At 40.4% G+C, this 15,877-nt stretch overlaps 1 pseudogene; it reads left to right on the top strand.

Annotated features, from left to right (window-relative positions):
• Positions 1–15,877, top strand: part of LOC132542401 (heterogeneous nuclear ribonucleoprotein A1-like) — an 88,121-nt pseudogene that overhangs the window by 57,395 nt on the left and 14,849 nt on the right.

Here is a 15,877-nt window from a genome sequence, read left to right as displayed (position 1 = left end):
TTGTATTTTTTGGGGGGTTGTGTTTTCTGATCCATCTTCCTACTCTGTGTCTTTTAATAGGTGAATTCAGGCCATTGACATTTATGGATATCAAAGATTTAAGATATTTTAACGCCATTCTTGTAGAGTTTTAGAGTGTTCTGATATATGTCCTATTTATGATGGTCTGCTTGTTTATAGAAGACCTTTCAGAACTTCTTACAGGGCAGGCTTGGTGATATTTGATTCCTTCAACTGTTGCTTGTCTGAGAAGGTTTTGATGCCTCCATCTAGTCTGAATGACAGTCTACCAGCATATATTATTCTTGGTTGAAAGCCTTTCTCATTGAGCACTCAATAGATATCTTGCTATTCTCTTCTGGCCTGTAGTGTTTGTGTGGAGAAGTCTGCTGCTAATCTTATGGGTTTTCCTCTGTAGGTGACTCTTTGTTTTTCTCTTGCAGACTTCAGGATCCTTTCTTTATCCTTATTCCTTTCCATTCTAAACATGATGTGTCAGCCAGTACTTATACGCAGAAGTCTCTGATTTTACTTCTGTAAAATCTATTTAGTCTCTAGTCTTAATCTCTTGCCCATCTTGTCTTTCTCTTTATTGTATCCAGGGTCCTTTGGAAACAGGGAGTCTAGTAAAATCAATGCCAAGGCTGGCCCTGCTTGCTTGTAGCTGCACAAGCGGTTTCATCTGCCCTCCAATTTCTTTCCTGATGTCCAGAACAATGGGTCACAGCTGCTTCTTGCAGGGTTTATGCGGCCTCCAGTAGGTTCTTTGTGCTGGATCATCTTCCTGGTGGGAGTCAGGAATCTTCTCTCCCCACGTGTTCCATGCACAAACCATGTAGCAAAGGCATACCTCTTTGCAGCTTTTTTTTGGGGGGGAGCCTCAGGATCTGTCTCCAACATCACGGTGGCAGGGTTCAGGCTGGTGGCAGTGCTGACTTTCACTCATGGTTAGTCTAGGAACAGAGCTTGGTACAGGTTAGGTGGGTACTGGACTTGCCCCAGTGATGGTTTGTCTGCTTTCCTTACCAGCTGTGCCACAGGTGCTATTGTCCTCAGGCATTTTTGTTCATCCAGCAGCCACTGGGTCCAATATTTGACAAATAGGTGATGGGTCTGTGCCATGGCCCAAATTGTTGGGTCAACACTCCCCGGCTTATGCCTTTAAGTTCATCCACCAGCAGTCTAAATGGCTTTTGATAAAAACAGCCTTTCTTCCAGTGTCCTTTCTCTTTTCAGTAACATCACTGATCTTTCTCTACCCTTAGCCCCATCTTTTTGACTTTTCTTTTCTCTCTGGGCACTGCCCCAACTTTCTCTTTCTTTTTTTTTTTTAAAGTCTAATGTCAAAACATTTGTCAACTTTTTAAAAAAAAACCTCTGAGAAATCTCTCAGCTTTTTTTTTTTTTAAATCTTTCTGTCTTCTGTAACTTTCTTCTACTATCTGGGGCAGATTTGAGCAACAAAAGGCCAAATTTAGTGCCATTCTGTTTACCTTAGAGAGATTTGTGGGCCATTTTACTGCCCCTTGAAGACCCCCTAAAAGAACCTGGTGGTATGATTGAAGGGGTATCACTGCTGTACTCATACATTTGTAACCAGAAAGACATACACAAAACCAAATTAGGAGTTTACCAAAATTGACAATCTGATAACCAGAATTGGCCTATACATCTCTATATAATTTTAGAAGGCCCTTTAAACAAACAGATATACCAGTATGGTATATAAAGTCAATACCCAATGTGTTGACATGATAAAATGATTACCATATTTTTAGCATTATTTTAAACTGCTTAGACAGTTTAACTCCACTATTATAACTTAGTTTTTTAAGGTCTTTACTCCTCTCAAAGCTATCATTAATAAGTGTAGATATAAAACTCTTAATAGATTTTGCCCCTTAGAACTCTAATATGGCAACTTAAAAGGGCTAAAATAAGCCTCATAGCTTAAATATTCAAAATAATAATTTTGTTAAATTAGGATTTTCCAAAACAAATCTTCTATCAGACCAGAAAGACCATGTATCAACTTAATTTATCAAGAGTAAATCTCTGACAGTGTCATGTCCTGAAATAAACCAGATAATTTTTTTTACTCTCTAAAAGAACTAATTAAAGTTTGACAAGTAGAATCTATACTCTCAAAAGCCAATTATTTGATAATTTTTGTAGTCTTTCTAAATAGAGGAGTTATCTCAGTAACAACTTTATCAGAAGGAGCAAGTCACTGTGAAAGCAACAGTAACTAACTCATGAGTAAGATAAAAAAATCTCTTAACAAGTTACAAAGTAAAAAGTTTCAACTGGAACATTTTTGTCTATGTCAGACATAAAGCTCTCTCAACTTTTTGCCTAGTCTCTTTTATGTTTTAATATCTAGAGTTCTTTCTCAGGGAAACCAGGGGCACACTTTTTGAATAAAATGTAATAAAATGTTAGCTATATAGCTCTACAGCTAGACAGCTCCATATATATTTGATAAGTTTTATTAAAAAATTCTACACATCTCATTTATATTAAACCTCATTTATCAGAGCAACATCCTCAGGCATAAACAACCATTGTTTACTCTTTCTCTCACTCAAGCTCGTTTCACCTCTTTAGTTGAGAAGGTATTTGAAAACTTTTACATATCAATAGCCTTTCTGCCATTTGCCACACAGAAGACATATCTTCGGTGTGTGACACCTAATTTAAAGAGGCTTTGTTTGAATTTTAAAGAGCATAAACTTAAAAGTTATCCTTTTAACCTCCTGTAGCAATTTCTATAACCAGGATCTCTAAACCAAATTCAGTTTAACTAAATTTTTTAAACATTAAACAATCTCTAATTACTTAGAGAGTTAACACACATTAGTAACAATGCTTCTCAAAACATCTCCAGTGTCAGACAAATGCCAAATTTTCTGTGGACCAATATCCACAAAACAGCTCACAGGGCATTTTGGGGGCCCTCCAAAATGCACCAGAACTCTTTCAGTTAAATATAGATAATTTGCATATCAATTTGGAGATGAAGAATTGCCATGTTAAATACTTAAGACTTTTACTTTAAATCTTTAGCTGCCTTAGCAAATTAATTTTTATCTTTATATTACCACATAAGAACTGTGTTGAAAACTCTTTTTTTCTTAAAAAAAAACTTTGATAAGAATGCAGCTTTAAAGTTACTTACACTTTTAGCCTTAAGATTAACGTTTCTCAGGCCATAAAACAAACCTAAAACATGCATATAAGCATGTAGTCTATAACACACAAGAGGAGAAAACCTTTATTATCAAGACATATCATAGTCACCTTTTTTATCATTTAGATATCTGGGGCTGATTGCTTTGGGGAAAAGAACAGCTTTTAACCAGTACAGACACATCTTAGCAACATATCTGGTAGAACACAAATTCATATCTGCACTCACACAGTTTTCAAGATGAAACATCTCACATTTATACACTAAGATTTTTATTTTAACCAACAGCTCCTAGGACAACCTTAACTAGCCCTAGAAAAAACAAGGAGGAAGAAACAAATTCCTTTAGCTTCTCTCCACAAGAAGCCCAAGAGGCTCAAGGACTGTTTCCAGACATCTCCAGTCAGCTCATCTTCACAAAAACTCTTGCTGTGCCCATCTTAAAAGTTACCCTGACCAAGTTCCCTCCAAAATTGGTCACACACCAAAGAATTCAGTCATTTGAAACACTCACCCACAAAAAATAGCTTGTCAGTCAGTGCTGAAGATCAGGCTAGGTCCAGACCAAAACAGCAAAAGGCCAGGAATTAGGTACTCCAAAGATAAAAGCTAAAATTACCAGGAGCCTCTTCTCCTGGCTTGGGGGTATCAGAAACCAAACCCTAGTGGAATAGGAGAACAATGAGAATATCTAGTACAACAATGATTAGGATAACAGACAACAGGGACACTCAGCTGCTATGAGTGGTCAGAAAGCTTTAAATGTTGGGGAGCTCGTGAGCCGGCCAGGCGTGCCCCTGTGGCTGGGGCCCAAACAGCGGGCAGGGAGGGAAACAGACAGACTGACAAACAGATGGCCAGAAGGTTGCCCGGGCCCAGTTCGACTGGGCAGCCACCCCCCTCCTACACACCTTACTGGAGTGGGTAAAGCCACACGCACGCTAGCACTAGCGCCCATCCGCACCCACGGCCGGTCCCAGGTGACAGCTGCACCGAGGCAGGGCAGAGAGTCCCCCCTGTGCTAGAGCTGCTGCCTGGCCCGGCTCCCAGCCCCATATGTGACCAGCCCACCGCACTCCTGTGTGCACAGGGAGGCACCCTCAGGGTCCTGTCTGGGTTGGCCTGAGGACACGCTTCTGCTACTCAGGCTTAATAGAGAGACAAAGACAAGGCAAAATTCAGCTGGTAACTTCAGGCCAGAACCAAATCTGGTTCCATCGCTCTGAGATAATTTTCTAATGTTGACCAAAAAGACACAGGGACACACAAAAAAAAAAACAAAAAAACACAGACACAGACAGGCTAATGAACAAGCGTGCTTAGACAAATTCTCCTGGCTGGCTTGCCAAAAATGTCTAGACATTACCTCTCCCAGGATTCCACGTCCAGGGTTGCCCTGATTTCGTAGGCTCATTTTGGTCCTCAGTTTAGCTTATCTGGATTCCACCTCAGATTATTAGCTACAATGCACTGAGGGTGCCAGTGGGAAGGTAAGAACGTCTTCTTCACCTTCCTGTCAGCTGCCATATGCAGGGCATCCCCCTAGGCTTTTGCCGAACCCCAAAACATAGGCCTATATCAGCATCCCAATACCCTGGGCATCCAACGCCCCATGGGTACCCTAGTCCTCCAGAGTTCCTAATATTAAAAGCTCAGCACCATAGTCTTATTGATGAATTCCAAGGATCCCGGATGATGCCCCTAAATGTTAGGTTCGGTAATCCAAGAAAATCACCAAGAGACCAGGCTGATGTAAAGACAAAGAGCTTTATTCTAGCCAGCTAGGGCTGACTTACTGAGGGGCTGGTGTAACAGCCTTCTGGCAATCAACCCCGTACCCAAGTCTTATTAGGTTTTATATACCTTTTACACTACATGGCTACGTGACAAGGTTCAGCCACACAGTATGGTTACATGACAGTTTCACAACAATAGTTATCTATAGCCTCCAGGTGCAGGGGAGGGGAGGGGGTTTTTTTGGCCTCGAGGTTATTTCCTTTTCCTGACCCTAGGCTCTCAGACTGTTTTCTCAGAGTCTGTCCTTGGATTTATCTCCTGCCTTGCAGATTCCCAGGCTTGTCTCTGTTTATAGCCTTAACTCCTGAGAATTGCTTTCTTCCTCAGGGACAGACCTGTCTTATAATTGCCTACTTAACTCTTGGGTTTCTTGAGACCAGGTTCATTTGTCTCATTATTTACCATCTTACATTAATTTCTTTTTGTTCAGTTCCTACACTGGGACCTGTATACATGTAGCCGAAGGCTGGGAACAAATCCTGTGGACTCATGACCCCTGCCATCGTGACTAGCCATACTTTTGAGGATGACAAGAGCCCCCAAGGTTTCCTAGCCTCCTGGGTCAGGGGCATAGGCTAGCAGAGCTATGTGGAAAAGAGTGTGTACGAGAGGGTCTTGGCTAAGGCAGCCCAGAAAGTTTCTGGGCACAGACTGCTCCGGGAAACATCCCAGGAACTGCTAGATGGAGCTCAGCCCAGGGGCCTGGATGAGAAGATGCTGCTTATCCTTGGTTTCAGTTTAAAGGCTGTAACAAGGAACCATTGGTTTCAGTTTAACAGTTGTAACAAGGAACCATTGGTTTCAGTTTAACAGTTGTAACAAGGAACCATTGGTTTCAGTTTAACAGTTGTAACAAGGAACCATTGGTTTCAGTTTAACAGTCTCTAACAAGTAACTGTTGATTTCTGTGTAAAAGTCTCTAACAAGTAACAGTTGGTTTCTAACCTACACAGATGGTACCCATGGTGTCCAAGCAGGTGTTACAACAAGCTCTGGGGGGCAGGTATATTCCTCCCCCACACACACCTCCCCTCCCCAGAAACAGCTACCTATTGAACAATGGGGACCAGGGCAATACTCCCCCTCTCTGGTTCACTGATGGTTCCACTACCACACAAAATAACGTATTAAGATCGAAAGCCACAATGTCCAATCTAGACTCCGTAGAAACATTTTTCCTAAGGAAATTCATTGCCAATTTTGTACATATAAATATAGTATTATGTTTTGGAAAACTTACTCAAAGCCAGGGCCAGAAGATGAAGACCAGTTGGTCACTCTAGCACACCATTTGATAGGGCATGACCCATTAACTCATAAAAAATGTGTACACAGGGACCCTCTACTACAGACAGCAACCTGGGCAGCAGGATTGTGAGCCTGTTACACAGGTAAAGGATCATATACACAGTATTTCTTATTTTATACATGTTAATTAGGCAACCAGAGGGCACATTCACATTCCTGGAAGGAGACTGGTACTCTAGACAATCCTCACCAGACAAGGCCTATCAGCCCATAACTTTAGAACCACACACAGCTCGTATGATCTTAGAACCTCATATCGAGGAATGTATTCTCCAATACATAGATTATCTAATATATGTGACAAAATGAAAAAAAAAATTTCTGTGTGGGGCATTAAAGAAGACACTGAACAACACCATCTAAGAGATTATTTTGAACAGTATGGGAAAATTGAAGTTATTGAAATCATGACTGACTGGGATAATGGCAATGGGGGCTTTGCTTTTGTAACCTTTGTTGACCATGAGTCTGTCAACAAGATGTTGGATAGTATGCCAGCTCCCCCTGGCTTCTGCTTAACTAAGTACCAGTATGCCTGTATGGGATTGGTTTGATCCCACCCAAAGCTGCGGTCTATTTACATAAATCACTAATTATGTACCACCCTCCCTCCAGGGCATTGGTGGTTCGGTGGTAGAATTCTTGCCTGCTCCGCCACCTCTCCTTGTCACACCCTGATTTTCACCAGTCACTTTTCTCTCCACCCTCTCTACATCACATCCTGTTTACACCCTACTTGGCTAGTATATATATAAGGACAAGATTGTTTTTAGTTTTAGTTTTAATTTAGTTTAGCTCAGCTTAGATTGTGCTGCGTCCTACATGAATAAAGAGATACTGCATACAACCCAGCCATGAGTCCCTGGTCATCTGTTACCCGCCCACGAAGCCAGCCAGACAAGACTGTCATTCAGAAATACTATATTGTGAGTGGCCATAACTGTGAAGCAAGGAAAGCCTTATCACAGCAAGACATGGTTAGAACCTCGTCCAGACAAAGAGGATGAAGTGGTTCTGGAAACTGCTGGTGGCCATGTAGGTAGCTTTGGTGGCAATGACAACTTTGGCAGAAGAGATTTTAGTGGTTGAGGTGGCTTTGGTGGCAGTAGACATGGTGGCCGAGGTGATGGCAGTGGGGATGGCTACAATGGATTTGGCAAAGATGAAGTAATGTTGAAGGTGGCAGAAGCTACAATGATTTTGGCAATTATAATAACCAGTCCTATGAACCTATGAAAGGAGGAAACTTTGAAGGCCAAAGCTCTAGCCCATATGATGGTGGTAGCCAGTATTTTGCCAAACCACAAAACCAAGGTGAATATGGTGGCTCCAAGAGCATCAGTAGCTATGGCAGCGACAGAAGGTTTTAATCACCAGGAAACAAACTTTAGCAGGAGAGCAGAACCAGAGAAGTGACAGGGAAGCGACAGGTCACAACTGATTTGTGAATTCAGCCAAGCACAGTGGTGGCAGGGCCCAGCTGCTACAAAGAAGACTTGTGTTAGACAACACTCTTGTGTGTGGGGAAAAAACTTTGGAGGACTGTATTTGTGACTAATTGTGTAACAGGTTGTTTTAGTTTCTGTTTTGTGGGAAGTGTAAAGCATTCCAACAAAGGGTTTTAATGTAGATTTTATTTTCACCAATACTGTTGATTGCTAAATATAAAAGTCTGATCATGATGCTGAATAAATATGTCTTTAAAGAAACAAAACACTGTGCTACTAAATATAAATAAATATGAACACTGGACACAGAGCTGGCTCACACAAGAGAGCATTTGCTGTACTGTATATGAGATTTCAGGTTTGAGCACCCCACGGGAGCACCACAGGCAGGGAAAGTTCCACTTGGGGTGGAACAGTGTGGTGGAATCCCTCCTCTCTCAATCTCACAGAAACATAAAACCATGAGAAAGTTAACACATGTGTCCTGGGATCAGGCAAGCCCCAATTTTCTGGAGAGATGCTCTCCCTGAAACTTTTAACATTTTTATTTATAACAAAGAAACAAAGGAAAAACAACTCCACACATTTTCACCCCCAGAACTCTGTATCCCATCCCCTCCCTTGTTAACTTTTTGAGTCTTTATCCTTCTGATTGTATGGACCCAGGGACCTGAACACATGTAGCCAACGGTTGGGAACTCATCCTATGGACTCATGGCCCCTGCCATCATGACTAACCAACATTTGGAGGGTGGCAGGAGCCATCCAAGGTTCCCTAGCCTCCCTCCCCGGTCAGGGGCCTAGGTTAACAGAGCTGTGTCCACTTCAAGAAGGTCTTGGCTAAGCCAGTCCGGACAACTTCTGGCACAGCCTGCTCTTCCAGGCATGCCAGGAACTGCTAGATGGAGCTCAGCCCTGGGGCCTGGATGAGAAGATGCTGCTTATCCTTGGGGAGCTGCCTATCCTGCAATGCAGCAGAGAATGACAGTCTGTGAAATGCATCAGCAGAAGAGAGCCTGTCCAGTTACTGCACAGTGTGAGGAATGCCAATCCCACCACCAGTGACTTTTTTTTTTCTCACATGGGAGGACTAGAAGAGAGGGTTCAGGGAAGGGGGCAGCAGAATACATAAGACCACTGAGATCATGGGCAGACTGTAAACAGAACCACAAGAAAATCTGTGCAGATTAATGGGCCCTTTATACAGAGACAGAAAACTTTCACTGCCCAAGAGTTAACGGAAAAAATCTGTTAAAGCAAAGAGCACTGCTCCTGTGTCAAACACCTATCCAGAAATAGAGAAGTTCTTTCCCTTTAATCCTCTAGATTTTGAGAGCTTTTCACCTGCCTGAAGAACATCAGATTGCATATTTGCCCTTGAGTGGTGTGCCCCTCATGATTCATGAAGAGGACAAGAACTTGACAAGCTCCTGAACCTGGATCCCCCTTTCCATGTGAAGATGTCCACCCTACTGTGGGAATCTGATATGTTCCAGTCTCCTTCAATCATTCTGTCAGCCCTGGATGTTGAATTGATGCCTATTTTGCTATGAATGACCTTCTTAAACTTGACACATTGTGGTTTGTTTCTAACTTTTTATTAATAAAGCAGTTCTTGAACAGAAAGAAGAGAGAGAGAGAGAGAGAGAGAGAGCCCGGGAGTATAGATCGACCTGTCACTGCCCACGTTCTGCAGGGAAGCAATTCCAGAAGCCAGACCTCCCACCTACTGCATCCTGATAAAGAATACGAAAGCTATCAGGGGAGGGAATGAGACCGGGAGTTCTGGTGGTGGGAACTGTGTGGAGTTATTTTATACTATGGTTTTTGTCAGTGTTTACTTTTTTAAAACATTTATTCCTTTTTGTTGCCCTTGTTGTTGTTGTCGTCATTGTTGTTGTATAGGACAGAGAGAAAGATATCCAGAATGGGGGAGAGAATGATAGCACCTGAAGACCTACTTCACCACCTGTGAAGCGACTCCCCTGTAGGCGGGGAGCCAGGGGCTTGAACTGGGATGCTTATGCGGGTCATTGCATTTTGTGCCTCCTGTGCTTAACCCGCTGTGATATCGCCCAACTCCCTAGTGTTTCCTTTATATAAAAATTTATAAATTCAGGGCACAGGAGGTAGGATAGTTGGTGGGTTTTGGATAAAACCACTTCCTGGACCACTCAGTAGCTTCTTCAACAGTTGGTGTCTCTGTCTCTTCTAAAGCATGACAATCTCACATTGATGGCTTTATATACCTTTCCAGATAAACAGTGATTTTGAGAATATTTTCAGATGTCTACTGTCCCTGTGGATCTCTTGAGAATATGTGTTCTAGCCAACGACAACAACAATAATAACTACAATAATAAAACAACAAGGGCAACAAAGGGAATAAATAAATAAAATAAATATATATATATATATATATATATAAAACTTTGAGACATACAATTAATTTTCCCCCTCACATATTAATTAGTGATTTATATGACTACACTTTATTAGGAGTGTACATAAACACCATTCCCACCACCACAAGATTGTGACCTATCCCTCCCATCCACTCCCACCCCCCACTGGCCCAGGAATCTGCATGTCTACCCCTCACCATAGGGTTTTTACTTTGGTGCCCTAATCCCTCTAATCTACTATAGTTTATGCTCGAAAGATTTGATTTCCATTGTGAGTATTTTCATGTGCTTGAAAATTAGTGGAACATCTGATACATTGATGACTTTCTTGGGGTTTTGTTTCACTGTGAATTCTTTCATGTCTACAAAGAGGACCAGAATAACAATGTTTTCAACACTGCTTACATTTATCAAATTTCTTTCCGTTCTTATTTCATGTTGACAAAGATGACTGGCCCAAATCAGTGTTTTGCTGTTTACTTACACTGGGTTTCTATCCACTGTGAGATCTTTCAAGTCTCCAAAGTACATTGACATAAATGAATGTTTGACTGGATTGTTTACATTCATGAGGTTTCTTTCCACTGTAAATTCTATCATGTAACTGAAGAGAAGTAGTATCCATGAATGCTTTACTTCATTGTTTACATTCATAAGGGTTCTCTGCACTGTGAGGTCTTTCATGTGTCTGAAGATGACTGGAACAACTGAATGTTGTCCTACATAGTTTACATTCATAGGGTTTCTCTCTCCTGTAAATTCTTTCATGTGTCTGAAGATGACTGTATTACCTGAATGTTTTACTACATAGTTTACATTCATAGGGTTTCTCTCCACTGTGAGTTCTTTCATGTGTCTGAAGATTACTGAAACAACTGAATGTTTTAATAATACACAATTTACATTCACAGGGCTTCTCTCCACTGTGAATTCTTCATGTCTCTGAAGACCACTGGAACAACTGAATATTTTACTACATAGTTTACATTCATAGGGTTTCTCTCCACTGTGAGTTTGTTCATGTTGCCGAAGATGACTGGATCGCAAGAATGATTTACTACATAGTTTGCATTCATAGGGTTTCTCTCCACTGTGCATCCTTTCATGTGTCCAAAGATTACCAGAACTGAATGTTTTACTACATAATTTACTTTAGTAGGATTTCTCTCCACTGTGAATTCTTTCATGTGTCCAAAGATTACCAGAAGAACTGAATGTTTTACTACACAATTTACATTCATAGGGCTTCTCTCCACTGTGGATTCTTTCATGTCTCTGAAGACCACTGGAACAACAGAATATTTTACTACACAGTTTACATTCATAGGGTTTCTCTCCACTGTAAGTTCTTTCATGTGCCCGAAGAGTACTGGATTGCCTGAATGTTTTACTACATAGTTTACATTCATGGGTTTCTCTCCACTGTGAGTTCTTTCATGTGTCTGAAGACTACTGGAATGACTGAATATTTTACTACATAGTTTACATTCATAGGGTTTATCTCCACTGTGAATTCTTTCATGTGTCTCAAGATGATTGGAACAACGAAATGTTCTACTAAACAATCTACATTCATAGGGTTTCTCTCCACTGTGAGTTCTTTCATGTGCCCAAAGATGACTGGAACAAGTGAATGTTTTACTACATAGTTTACATTCATAGGGTTTCACTCCACTGTGAATTCTTTCATGTTGTTGAAGATGAATAGAATAAGTGAATAATTTGTTGTATACTTCATATTATTGAGATTTTCTACCATTCTGACTATCTTCCCCTCAGAAATTTTCACTGCTGTATTACTGTAAAATAGTGAACAATTAATTAATAACATTTCAATGAATACAGTTGATTCTATTACCAGGATGCAGGACATTATTTTACTCAATTAGCCACAAAATCAGACATTAACAATAGATTTCACTAAAAATGTATAATGAAAAAAATCACAAATATTCAAAATTATACAAATATCTCCAGGGAGTCAGGCGGTAGTGCAACGGGTTAAGCATGCACAGCACAAAGAGCAAGAACTGGTTAGGATCTCAGTTCAAGCCCCCGGCTCACCACCTGCAGGGGAATCACTTCACAGGCAGTGAAGCAGGTCTGAAGGTATCTCTCTTCCTCTCTCAATTTCTCTGTCTCTATCCAGTAACAATTTTTAATGTTTTACATTCAACAGTAAATACAATATTTTGTACATGCATAACATTCCCCAGATTCCCATTTAACAATACAACCCCCACTATGTCATTCATCATCTTTCATGGACATGTATTCTCCCCACCCACCCACCCACCCACCCCAGAGTCTTTTACTTTGGTGCAAAACTCCAATTCCATTTCAGGTTTGACTTGTGTTTTCTTTTCTAATCTTGTTTTTCAACTTCGGCCTGAGAGTGAGATCATCCCATATTAATCCTTCTGTTTCTGACTTATTTCACTCAACATTATTTTTTCAAGGTCCATCCAAGATCGGCTGAAAACGGTGAAGTCACCATTTTTTATAGCTGAGTAGTATTCCATTGTGTATATATACCACAACTTGCTTAGCCACTCATCTGTTGTTGGACACCTGGGTTGCTTCCAGGTTTTGGCTATTACAAATTGTGCTGCCAAGAACATATGTGTACACAGATATTTTGGATGGATGTGTTGAGTTCCTTAGGATATATCCCCAGGAGGGGAATTGCAGGATCATAGGGTTGGTCCATTTTTAGCCTTCTGAGAGTTCTCCAGACTGTTCTCCACAGAGGTTGGACCAATTGACATTCCCACCAGCAGTGCAGGAGGGTTCCTTCGACCCCACACCTTCTCCAGCATTTGCTGCTGTTACCTTTTCTGATGTATGACATTCTCACAGGAGTGAAGTGATATCTCATTGTTGTCTTTATTTGCATTTCTCTGACAATCAGAGACTTGGAGCATTTTTTCTTGTGTTTCTCGGCCTTTTGGATCTCTTCTGTGGTGAATATTCTGTCCGAGTCCTCCCCCCATTTTTGGATGGGGTTATTTGTTGTCTTGTTGTTGAGTCTGGCAAGCTCTTTATATATGTTGGTTATTAAACTCTTATCTGATGTATGGCATGTAAAGATCTTCTCCCATTCTGTGAGGGGTCTCTTGGTTTGGGTAGTGGTTTCTTTTGCTGTGAAGAAGCTTTTTAATTTGATGTAGTCCCATAGGTTTATACTTGCCTTAGTCTTCCTTGTGATTGGATTTGTTCCATTGAAAATGTCTTTAAAATTTATGTGGAAAAAAGTTCTGCCAATATTTTCCTCTAAGTATCTGATAGTTTCTGGTCTAACATCCAAGTCCTTGATCCACTTGGAATTTACTTTTGTATCTGGTGAAATACAGTGATTCAGTTTCATTCTTCTGCATGTTTCAACCCATTGTTTCCAACACCATTTGTTGAAGAGACTCTGCTTTCCCCATGTAATAGTCTGGGCCCCTTTGTCAAAGATTAGATGTCCATAGGTGTGGGGCCTCATTTCTGGGCTCTCAATTCTATTCCACTGGTCAGTATGTCTATTCATGTTCCAGTACCAAGCAGTTTTGATGACAGCGCCCCTATAATACAGTTTGAGATCTGGGAGTGTGATGCCTCCAGTTCTGTTCCTTTTTCTCAAGATTGTTTTGGCAATTCTAGGTCTTTTCTGATTCCAGATAAACATTTGTAGCATTTTTTCTATTCTCCTAAAAAATGTGCTTGGGATCTTGATGGGGATAGCATTAAATTTGTAGATGGCTCTGGGTAATATATTCATTTTGATGATGTTAATTCTTCCAACCCATGAACATGGAATATCTTTCCACTTCTTTGTGTCTTTTTCAATTTCTTTGAGTAGTGACATAATTTTCAGTATACAAGTCTTTCACTTTCTTGGTTAGATTTACTCCTATTTTATTGTTTTTGTTGCTATAGAAAAAGGAACTGATTTCTGGATTTCAATTTCTTCTAACTTAGTGTTTGCATAGAGGAATGCCACTGACTTTTGAATGTTAATTGTATAGCCTGACACCTTACTGTATTGCCTGATGATTTCCAAAAGCTTCTTGCTGGATTCCTTAGGTTTTTCCATGTATACTATCATGTCATCTGCAAGTAAGGAGAGTTTGACTTCTTCTCTTCCAATCTGTATCCCTTTAATTCCTTGCTCCTGCCTGATTGCTATGGCAAGAACTTCCAACACTATGTTGAATAGTAATGGTGATAGTGGGCAGCCCTGTCTAGTACGTGATCTGAGTGGAAATGCTTCCAGTTTTTCACCATTGAGTATGATGTTGGCTGTAGGTTTGCTATATATAGACTCCACTCTCTTCAGGAATTTTCCATCTATTCCCATTTTTTGTAGTGTTTTGATCATAAAGGGATGTTGTATTTTGTCAAAGGCTTTCTCTGCATCTATTGATATGACCATTTGGTTTTTGGTCTTGCTTTTGTTGATGTGGTGGATCACATTGATTGACTTACATATATTAAACCAACCTTGCATGCCTGGGATAAACCCCACTTGGTCATGATGAACAATCTTTTTGATATACTGCTGTATCCGGTTGGCTAGAATTTTGTTCAATATTTTCGCATCTATGTTCATCAGAGATATTGGTCTGTAGTTTTCTTTTTTGGTTGTGTTCCTGTCTGCTTTTGGTATCAGGGTGATGTTGGCTTCATAGAAGCTGGCAGGGAGTATTCCAGTGTCTTCAATCTTCTGGAAGACTTTTAAAAGTAGAGGTATTAGTTCTTCTTTGAAAGTTTTGTAGAATTCATTTGTAAAACCATCTGGTCCAGGACTTTTATTTTTGGGAAGATTTTTGATAACTGTTTCGATTTCATTAGCTGTGATGGGCCTGTTCACGTTATCCACTTCCTCTTTACTTAGTTTTGGAAGTTGGTAGGTATCTAGGAAATCATTCATTTCTTCCAGGTTCTCTAGCTTGGTGGCATATAGTTGTTCATAGAAACCTCGCATGATATGTTGAAATTCTGCAGGGTCTGTTGTGGTATCTCCTCTTTCATTTACTATCCGATTTATTTGGGTCTTCTCCCTTTTTTGTTTTGTGAGTCTGGCTAAAGGTTTGTTGATTTTGTTTACTCTTTCGAAGAACCAACATTTACTTTCATTGATCTTTTGTATGGTTTTCCTATTCTCAATGTTATTTATTTCTGCCCTAACTTTGGTGATTTCTGTCCTTCTGGTTGCTTTAGAGTTCCTTTGTTGTTCTTCTTCTAGGTCTTTAAGATGTGAAATCAGGCTGTTTATTTGTGCCTTTTCTTGTTTCCTAATGTGTGCTTGTATAGCTATGAACTTCCCTCTCAGTACTGCCTTAGCTGTGTCCCAAATATTTTGATAGCTTGTGTCTTCATTTTCATTGAAGTCTCGAAACATTTTGATTTCTTCCTTGATTTCCTCTTTGACCCAGAAGTTGGTAAGAAGTGTACTATTGAGCTTCCATATTTTGAGACTGTTACTAATCTTTTGTTGATTGTTAAGTGCTAGTTTAACTCCACTGTGGTCTGAGAAAATGCTTGGGATAATTTCAGTGCTCTTGAATTGGCTGATGCTGTCTTTGTGGCTTAACATATGGTCTATCCTTGTGAATGACCCATGTGGATTTGAGTAAAATGTGTATTCCAGTTTCTTGGGATGAATGACTTTGAAAATGTCCAATAGTTCTAGTTTATCTATCTCTTCATTTAGCTCCCTTATGTCTTTACTGATTTTCTGCCTG

Source organism: Erinaceus europaeus, chromosome 13 (genome assembly GCF_950295315.1).
Source record: "Erinaceus europaeus chromosome 13, mEriEur2.1, whole genome shotgun sequence".
Taxonomy (NCBI): domain Eukaryota; kingdom Metazoa; phylum Chordata; class Mammalia; order Eulipotyphla; family Erinaceidae; genus Erinaceus; species Erinaceus europaeus.
This window is presented reverse-complemented; position numbering and strand designations above follow the sequence as displayed.